This window comes from Dasypus novemcinctus, chromosome 28, assembly GCF_030445035.2.
Source record: "Dasypus novemcinctus isolate mDasNov1 chromosome 28, mDasNov1.1.hap2, whole genome shotgun sequence".
In the NCBI taxonomy this organism is placed as follows: Eukaryota; Metazoa; Chordata; class Mammalia; order Cingulata; family Dasypodidae; genus Dasypus; species Dasypus novemcinctus.
The window spans coordinates 10178632-10188713 of record NC_080700.1 but is presented as its reverse complement, the minus strand read 5'-3'; the positions used below and the strand labels follow the sequence as shown (position 1 = coordinate 10188713).

General features: G+C 47.9%; 1 long non-coding RNA gene across 3 annotated transcripts in view; it reads left to right on the top strand.

Moving 5' to 3' along the window:
• Positions 1–2718: 2718 nt before the first annotated feature.
• The window catches only part of LOC131276461 (uncharacterized), a 75262-nt gene continuing 67898 nt past the window's right edge, over positions 2719–10082 (top strand). Inside the window, exons 1-3 of one of the 3 annotated variants that reach the window (XR_009183932.1) lie at positions 2719–2971; positions 7155–7221; positions 7826–7917. This is a non-coding gene — a long non-coding RNA (uncharacterized lncRNA). The remainder of the gene's footprint in view (positions 2972–7154; positions 7222–7825; positions 7918–10082) is intronic. The other 2 variants (XR_009183933.1, XR_011647699.1) reach the window with 2 other exon arrangements.

Here is a 10082-nt window from a genome sequence, read left to right as displayed (position 1 = left end):
CCACATTTTTATATTTTTTGTCATTATGTCTTCAAAGAAGTTTTAGGTCACAGTAAAGTCACATACAGAATACAAGGGACTCCCATATACTCAACGTCCTCCCCAATTTCCCCCTTCCCCACCAATGATCTTTTTACATGTGGATGTTACATTTACCACAACTGATGTGTAAATATTGAAACATAGCTACTAACCAAGGTCAGTAGTTTACATTATGATTTACGTTTTGGACCATACACTTTTTATAAGTTTTTAGTGAAATTTAACATGATCTGTATCCATCATTGCAGGATTATGCAGAACACTTCCATTGTCCCTCAATTGCCCCTCTTCCATCTATTCTATTCATCTCTGCCCCTCCCCTTGGGGCCCATAGTGACAACCAAGCTTCACTGCTTGAAGGACAAGATTCATAGATACTTGCAACAATGCTAAGAGTGCTTTGACATACTGGACTGTCCTCCCCCTTTAGGAGCCACCCATGCTCTTGAGAGGCACCGTCCCTTCTGTTTGAGAACATTAGGCATCCCCAAGATGGGGGTACAACACCTTCCCAGGCATTGTATGGCTCTGATATAACACACTATGACAAGATGAGCACTCACACGCTCCCTAGAAGCCAGCTCCAGGTGCATCCTGTGCCAGATGCTCTCCATCCAACCCCCTGAACCAGTAACCCTTCCTTGTTGTGTTGCCAAAAGGGTTTTCTCAACATTGTAGTTTCAACCACATACCTGCCAATTCCCTGTGTTCACCTGGTCGCTCCCCCAACATTTTCCCCTTCCTCCTTCTGATCCATCTGCCCCAACATAGATCCTGTCAAGCTTGCACTGTCCAACCCAGTAGTATCCCTACACCCCTGTCATATCCCTTCACTGCACCACTCAATTCCACTTTATCATAGATTTTGTCTGTATAGATATTTGCTCACAACCTTCTTCTCCCTTTATATTTTCTGTAAGCCTTTCTTCCAGACTTTAGCTCTCTGAGTTGGCTCGATTTGCTTAATTCATATCAGAGAGGTCATGTAATATTTATCCTTTAATACCTGGCTTGCTTCACTCAACATAAGGTTCTCGAGATTCATCCATGTTATCCCATGTGTTAATACTGCATTCCTTCTTACAACTGTACTCATTCCATCGTAAGCATTCCATTGTACGTGTATACCACATTTTGTTTATCCATTCATTTGTTGAAGGGCATTTGGGTTGATTCCAACTCTTGGCAATAGTGAATAATGCCACTAAAAACATTGGTGTGCATGTATCGGTCATGTCCTTGTTTTCAGTTCTTCTGGGTATATACCCGGCAGTGAACTGCTGGGTCATGTGGCAGATCTGTAGTTAGTTTTTTGAGGAATGGCCAATCTGTCTTCCACAATGCCTGACCATTCTACATTCCCACCAGCAGTGGATGAGGGTTCCCATTCCTCCACATCCTCTCCATCACTTGTGGTTCTTTGTTTTTTAATAGCTGCCAGTCTATTGGGTGTAAGATGGTATCTCATTGTAGTTTTGATTTTCATTTCTCTAATAGTGACGTTGAGTGTCTTTTCATGTACTATTTAGCCATTTGTACTTCTTTGGAGAAGTGTCTGTTCAAATCTCTTGCCCATTTTTTAAATGAGTTGTTTGTCTCTTTGTTTTTCAGGTAAAGGATTTCTTTACATATGCTGGATATTAGGCTCCTATCAGATATATGGTTACCAAATGTTTTCTTTCATTGGGTAGGCTGTCTTTTCACTTTCTTCACAGACTCCTTTGAGGTGCAAAAGGTTTTAATTCTGTGGAGGTCCCTTTCAACTATTTTTTATTTTTCTTCTCCTATTTTGAATGTGAAGCTCATGAAGCCATTTCCTATCACAGTGCCCTGTATATGCTTCCTTACCTTATCTTCCAAGGTCTTTATGGCCTTGGCTTTTATATTTAGATCTTTGATCCATCTTGAGTTGATTTTTGAGTAAAGTTTGAATTGGTGTTCCTCTCTCATTCTTTTGCATATGCATGTCCAGTTTTCCAACCTCCATTTGTTGAAGTGGCCATTCTCTCTCAGTTGAGAGGGCTTGGTGGCCTTGTCGAACATCAGGGACTGTATATGTGAGGATCTGTATCAGAACTCTCAATTCAGGTCCATTGGTCAGTATGCCTTTGCGACAAGACATGCAGTTTTGACCACTGTAACTTTGTAGTATGTTTTAAAGTTAGGTAGCATGATTCCTCTGATTTTATTTTCCTTTTTCAATATGTCTTTGTTCAGGGCCCCTTGCTCGTCCAAATAAATTTCATAGGTACTTTTTTCAATTCACTAAAAAATGCTGTGTTGATTTTCATTGGGATTGCATCAAATCTGTAGATTAGTTTGGGTAGGATGGACGTCTTAATGATATTTATTCTTCCTATCCATAAGCAGGGAATATTCTTCCATTTATTTACATCTTCTTGGTTTCCTTAAACAGTGTTGTATAGTTTTCTGTGCATGTCATTTACATCATTAGTTAAATTCATTCCTAGCTATGAGATTTTTTAAGTTACTAGTATAAATGATATATTTTTTTATTGATTTCCTCCTCAGACTGATGGTTATTGGTATGTATAACTGTTCGATTTTTGCACAGGTGGCGTCCTGCAAGCAAGTCGGACAGTATGTGATTGGGTGCCTGGCGCTGTCCGTCAAGGGTAGGGCCACGCCCTCTTAGTGGCGTGAAGACCCGGAGCGGGGCGGGACCTCATTGGCCCAGGCGCAGGCGCAGAAGCTCCGGCCCTCAAGTCCCACCCAGTTTACGGCGCGGCGGCTCCTTTAAGAGCCCGTGGTGTTTAGGGAACGCTCGAGGACCTGCTGGCCTGTCCTGGGGGTGCCGCCCGGGACCCCGAGAGCAGAAGGGACATGTCGTCGGCCGGTGTAGGGGGCTCCGGGGAGCGCTCGGCTCCGCACCCCGGGACCCCGTCCGTGTCCCCGGCCCGCGGTAGCAGTAAGTTTGGGGACCCGACTTGGCGTCGGGGCGGGGTGCAGCTTCCGGGGGCGGGGCGGGGGGCGCAGGGTCCAGTCCGGGGTCCCGGCCCAGCCCGGCTGGCCTGCGGCGCGGGCCCGTGTCAGAATAAGGGTCCCGCGGCCCACGGGAAGGGCGGCCCACCCTCCCCCACGCTCCTTCCTGCTCCTCACCATGGTCCCTCCTTCCCACCGAGCTCCTTTAAGCCCCCCACGGCCCCTCCTGCCGCCCCCCCCCCACGGTCCTCCTGTCCTCTCCAGGACCCTTCCTCCCCCCTCATTGTCCCTCCCACCCCCCGAAAGTCCCTCCCCCACGGTTCCTCCAACCCCATGGCCCCTCCTTCACACAGTCCCTCCCTCTCCCCCCACAGTCCCACCCCTGCAAGATCCCTGCCCCCGCACTTCCCGCCTTGCTCCCTCGCCCCCACTGTTTCGCCAGCCCCAGCATGATCCCTCTCCCAGTTCTAACGTACCTCCCCGCATATGGTCCCTCTTAGGCCCCCATGGTCCCCTCTGCTCCCCAAAGTTCCTCCTCTCTGCCTACTGTCCCTCACCCACATGATCACCCCCGCCCACTGTCCCCACCAATGGTTCTCCTCTCCACAGGCCGTCCTGCTCCCCTCTCCATCCCTGCCCTCCAAAGTCCCTCCTCGCCCCCTACATTCCCCCTCATGATCCCACACCCCCACAATCTTTTCTGCCCCCCCATGGCCCCTCCTGCCCCCCCTACTGCCCCTCCTGCTCCCCAAGATTCCTGCCCCCTCAAGGTTCCTTCTATCCTCCAGGGTCCCTCCTCACCCCACATCCCTCCCCCCATGGACCCTCTTCACCCCCAAGGTTCCTCTTATTCCCTCCAAGGCTCCCCTGTTCCTGGATGGTCCCTCCTGCTCTGCCATTCTTCCTCCACCCCCACAGTTCTTCCCACCTCCCCAGGATCCCTCCTCATCTTGAGATCCCTTGTGCCCCCCCAAAGTCCCTCTTCCACCCCCACAGTCCCTCACTCCCCACTGTCCCTTCTTCCCCCCACAGTCTCTCCTGCCCTCTCAGCCCCTCCACCCACAGTCCTCCTCCCCATGGTCCCTGCTGTCCCCCCACAGTTCCTCCTCCCTGCCCTGGTCCCTCCTGCCACCCATGCTCATTCCACCCTCAAGGTCACTCCTACTTCCCAAAGGTCCCTCCCCACTAAGGTCTCCTCACCCTCAAGGACTCTCCTGCCCCTACAAAGTCCGTCCTGACCGTCCTTGGTCCCTCCTCCCCACCATGGTCCCTTCCCCCCACTGTCCCCCTCTGCCTCCTCGCAGACCCTCCTGCCCCCCCCCCATGGTCCCTCCTGCTTCCCCACAGCCCCTCCTCCTCTTCATAGTTCTTCCTCTCCCCTACAGTCCCTCCTCCCTGGAAGGTTCCTCCTGTTCTCTCCAACATCCCCTTTGTCTGCCACAGTCCCTTCTATTCCCTTTAAGGTCCTTCCTGTTCTGCTATGCTTCTTGTACCCCCACAGTTCCTCCTGCCTTCCCAGGGTCTCTCCTCCCCTCAAAGTCCCTCCTCCACCCCCATAGTCCCTCCTAGGGTTTCCACTCTCCCCCCACAGTACCTTCTCCCCACCAGGGTTCCTCCTCTTCCCTCCAAGGACCCTCCTGTTCCCCCTATGGTACCTCCTGCTCTGCCATTCTCCCTCCACTCCCACAGTTCCTCCTGCCTCCCCAGGGTTCTGCCCCCCATGGTCCCTCCTTGCCCCCCCACGCTCCCTCTTCCACCCACCCCACAGTCCCTCCTGTCCCCCCCATCCCGACCTTCCCCCCCATGGTCCCTCTTCACCCCTGTGGTCCCTCATCCCCCCCCCAGGTCCCTCATATGCTCACCATGGTCCTTCATTCCCCCACAGTTTCTCCTGTCCTCCATGATCGCTTCCTGTTCACTCCTGCCTCCCCACAGTCCCTTCCCCCCCATAGTTCCTCATCCCCCTCATGGTCCCTCCTGCCTTTCCAAAGTCCCTCCTCCTCTCCCAGGGTCCCTCCCCACCATGACCCCCCTGCCCATGGTCTCCTCCCCAAAGTTCATCCTCTGTGGTCCCTCCTTTCCATGATCCTCCATCCCCATGTTCCCTCCTGCCCCCTACAGTCCCTCCTGGACTCCCACAGTTCCTCCTCCACCCAAAGGTCCCCCCCCCCACTGTCCCTCCTGTCATCCCACAGTCCCTCCTCACTCCCATGGTCCCTCCTGTCCCCCCTTGCCTCCTCCTGTTCCCCATGTCCCCTCCTGCCCACCACCATCCTTCCTACCCCCCCATGCTCTCTCTACTCTCACTTTCACTCCTGCCTCCCCATGGTCCCTCCCTGCCAGAGATTCTTCTCACCCCCATGGTCCCTCCTGCTCCCCCAAAGTCCCTCCTCCACCCCTATGGACCCTCTCCCATATGGTCCCTTTTCCATCCCATAGTCCCTGCCCCCCATGGTCCCTCTTGCACCCCTATATGGTCTTTCCTCCCCCCACAGTCCGTCCTGCCCCCCCCATTCCTTCCTGCCTCCTCTCTTTCTGCCCCCACAGCCCTTCCAACCCATGACCCCTCCTCCACCATTGCAGTCCCTCCACCCCCTCCATGGTCCCTTCTCCCCCTCCACAGTCCCCCCTCCCTCCTTGCATTCCCCTCTCCATCCCCCCTTCCCCCATTCCCCACCATGGTCCACCCCTTTGCCCCACTCTCTGCCTCCTGATCCTCTGAGGTCCCTGCGGTGCTTCCCCTTTCCGCACCCCCTTCCCAGGCCGTGCACTTCAAATTTGCCTCTGGAGCCAGGTGGAGGCTGCTTGGCTTTCTCCTCCCACCTGGAAAAGTCAGGCTCAGGGACTGGCCTGCAGCAGTGGCTCTTAAAGGGGTCACTGCTGAGGGGAATTGATCACTCCCAGGGAACGGGCTCCTGGGAAGGCCCAGGGGAGCATGACTGACACCCGGTGTGTGCCTGCAGGGAGCACAGTGAATGGGGACCCCTCCCGGGAGTGGCCTACAGGTGCAGATTTGTGTCCAGCCTGGGCATTTTACAGGGATCACAACAGTTCACAACAGTTGCAACTAAAAGTGTGTATCAGACCCCAGAAGTCTGCAGGTGTGGGCTCTTCCTCTTCTTAGGTGTTTGCATTCTTTGGGTCAAAGCCCTGGCGAGTCCCTTGAGTCTTTTGTTTTCTGTCTTCCTCTCCTGTTTTACTGCATTCTGCTTTCTGGGAGTACACAGGTCATGTGAGCTCTGGGTTCTAGAGACCCACTCCCATCCTGTCCCCTCCTGGCTGTGGCTGCACTGGAGGCCCAGGACAACTTCAGCCTTGGCTTCCCTCAGAGCTCCCCATGGTCCCAGGGACACTCTTTTCCTTTTGGTAGTGGTTACATACCATATGATCTCTCCGAAGTGTATAATCAGGGCTTATAGTATAATCACAACATTGTGCATTCATCACAACAAAAATTTGAAGACATCTTCAGTACTCTAAAGAGAAAAAACCCACGCCCCTTAGCTGTCCTTCCCCAGCCCTGCATAACCACTGATCCAACTTCATCTTTATAAACTGATTTACATTTTATATAAATTAAATCATACAGTATGTAGTACTTTGTGTCAGGTTTCTTTTACTTAACATAAGTGACATTATGATATTAATATTTTGTAGCATTAACATACATTTGTTTAATTTCAAAGAAAAGAGTCATATGCAGTTTTATCCATACTCATTTCACACATGACTTTTTATTTTAAATAATTTTTATTGGCTTTTTTAAAGATAAATAGATCACACAAAACGTTACATTCAGAAACATAAGAGGTTCCCATATATTGCACTCCACCCCCGTACCCCTGCTCCTCCCACATTCTCATCCCCTTTCATCAGTAAGAAACATTCATTGCATTTGGTGAATAACCCAATGAATGCCCCACATCACACCTCTTCCTCCCTTTCCCTGCCCTCAGCAACTCCCGTGGCCATCGTCTCTCTGTCAATGATATATTTTCTTCCACTTCTAGAGTCACAACAGTTACATAGAAGGACACCAGCAAGTCCTCTCCAATTCTTAATTTATTCCTCCATTCTGTGGACCCTGGGATGGCAATGTCCACTCCACATCTAAATTGAGAGGGGGTTAGATCCCACGTGACTGATGGATGCTATTCTTCTGTTTGCAGTTTTAGATACTCTTGGTTCCCTGGTGTGGTTGTTGACCATTCTCAACTTCCCCGTCAGCTGACCTGGGTAAGTGCAAGGAACCGGAGAGTAGGTGTTGCAACTCTGATGAGGCTCAGGGCCCAGCTGGTACGTGGACAGTGCAGAGGTTCAAGTCTCCGAAGCATACACCAACCCCAGCACCAACCACAGGTTCAGTCAAAGTGACAGAGGAGGCATGTGTAGAGAGGCCACATCTGAGTCCAACTCCATCACACTCGGGAGCACAAATTCCAAAGTAAGGCCTTCTGTCAAGACACTGAACTCCAGAGCCAGCTGTCATAACCATAGAACCTATGTGTCTCCGTAGCCCTCAGGAGCACCAGGACCTAGGGTTGTATCTACTTTGGCTATCTCTGAGATTCTGCTGAGACATGAGTAAGTGCGAACCCTCTGATGAACTCCCGACTCATTTGAAGTCTCTTAGCCATGTGAACTCATTTGTCTTTACCATTTCTCCCTTTTATTCAAGGTTTTTTCCTAGTTTAGTCAGCAGCTGGTAGTGATAGTAATACCTCGGCGCCAGGGAGGGTCATGGTGCCTAAAATTAGATAAAGGTGCAGATCCATTTGTGGATGTACCACCTTTTGTTATCCATGCAGCAGCTAATAGACATTCGTATTTTTTTTTCCAGTTTTCACTGCTATGCACTTGCCCTAGGAATCGACAGACAAAATTTCATTTGTCTTGGATAAATTTCTTGGAGTGGAATTAGCAAGAATTATGGTAAGCTTATAGTTTTAAGAAATTGACAAAATTTTTCCCAAAGTGGCAGCACTATTTTGCATTCTCACCAGAAATGTACAAGGGCTCCAGTTTTTCCACATCTTCCCTAACAGTTTGTATTATGTCTCTTGATTTTAACCATTCTAGTATGTGTAGCAGATTTTAACCTGTATTTTCCTAGCGATGAAAAGAATCAAATGCTGCTTCTTTGGTAAATGTTTATTCACATATTTTCCCATTTTTAAGTGCCGCTTGCCTTTTTTTGTTTTTTTTTTTTTTCAAAAGCATACAATTTATCCACAGTGGTCGATCAGTGGTATTCAGCACAATCACATAGTTGTGCATTGATCACCTCATTCATCATTAGAACATTTTCATTATTTCAGTAATAATAATAAGAAATTAAAAACAAGTAAGAATTCATCACCTCTCGATCTCTCCATGCTTCCCCTGCCATCAACAGATCCCATTTCTGGCTTATTTTACACAAATACTTTTTTTTCTCTATAAATTAATATATTTTTGTATTTTATGTAAATGGAATCATACATTATCTTACACAATACATTTAGATCATAGTAATGCAGGCTTCCTGCATTTATCCAGTTGTGTCTCGCTTGCTTCACTGACCATACTGTTCTCCAGGTTAATCCATGTTGTCACATGGTTTATGACTTCATTTCTTCTTACCACTGCATAATATTGTCTCATTTGTTTATCCATTTTTTGTTTCTCCATTCATTAGCTGATAGACACCTGGGTTGTTTCCAGCTTTTGGCAATTGTGAATAATGCCACTATGAATGTAGGTGTGCAGATGTCTATTCATGTCACTGCTCTCAGTTCTTCTGGGGTATATACCCAGTAGTAGTGTTGCAGGGTCATGTGGCAAATCTATATTCAATTTCTTTTTTTTAAAATTAAAATTATTTTCTATTGTCACAAAAAATGTTACATTAAAAATTATAAGAGTTTCCCACATACCCCACACCCCACCCACCCACTCCTCCCACATCAACAACCTCTTTCATCCTTATAGCACATTCATTGCATTTTGTGAATACTTTTTGGGACACTGCTGCACCTCATGGATTATAGATTACATTGTAGTTTACACTCTCCCCAGTACATTCACAGAGTTATGGCAGGATCTGTAATGTCCTACATCTGTCCCTCCCATATCATTTAGGACAACTCCAAGTCCCCAAAATGCTCCCACATCATATCTCTTCTTCCCTTTACCTGCCTTCAGCAACTTCTGTGGCCACTGTCTCCACATCAATGATAAAATTTCTTCCATTGCTAGAGTCACTGTATTTCTATAGTAGAATACAGGTGAGTTCACTCTAATCCATATTTTATTGCTCCATCCTATGGACCCTGGGTTGGTGATGTCCACTCCACCTCTATATCGAGAGGAGGCTTAGATCCCATATGAGTGATGGATGTGATTCTCCTGCTTGGAGTTGTAGGCACTCTCAGTTCCCTAGTGTGGTGGTTGACCATCTTTACTTCCCTGTTATTCCGCTTCTTTAGGAACTGCAAAACAGTCCTCTACAGTGGCTGTACCATTCTGTGTTCTTATCAACAGTGAATAAGTGTTCCTCTCTCTTCACATCCTCTCCAACACTTGTAGTTCTCTGACTTTTTACTAGTGGCCATTGTGATAGCTCTGAAATTCTATCTCGTTGTTTCCATATGCATTTCCCTAATCATTAATGAGGTCGAATATTTTTTCATGTGTTTTTTTCCATTTGTATTTCTTCTTCGGACAAATGTCTATTCATGTCTTTGCCCATTTTTTAATTGGGTAATTTGTCTTTTTATTGTTGAATTGTAGCATATCTCTGCATATTCTGAATATTGAACCCTTATGAAACATGTAGATTTCTAAATATTTTCTCCCATTGAGTCAGCTGGCTTTTTACCCTTTTCACAAAGTCCTGGGAGGTGCAAAAGTTTCAAATTTTCAGGAGGTCCCATTTATGTAATTTTTCTTTTGTTGTTTGTACTTTGGGTGTGAGGTCCAAGAAACTACCATGTACCACAAAGTCTTTAGATGTTTCCCTGCTTTTTCTTCTAGTAGTTTTATGGTATTTGCTTTTATATTTAGGTCTTTGATCCATTTTGAGTTTTTATTTTATTTTTTTTTAAGATTTATTTTAT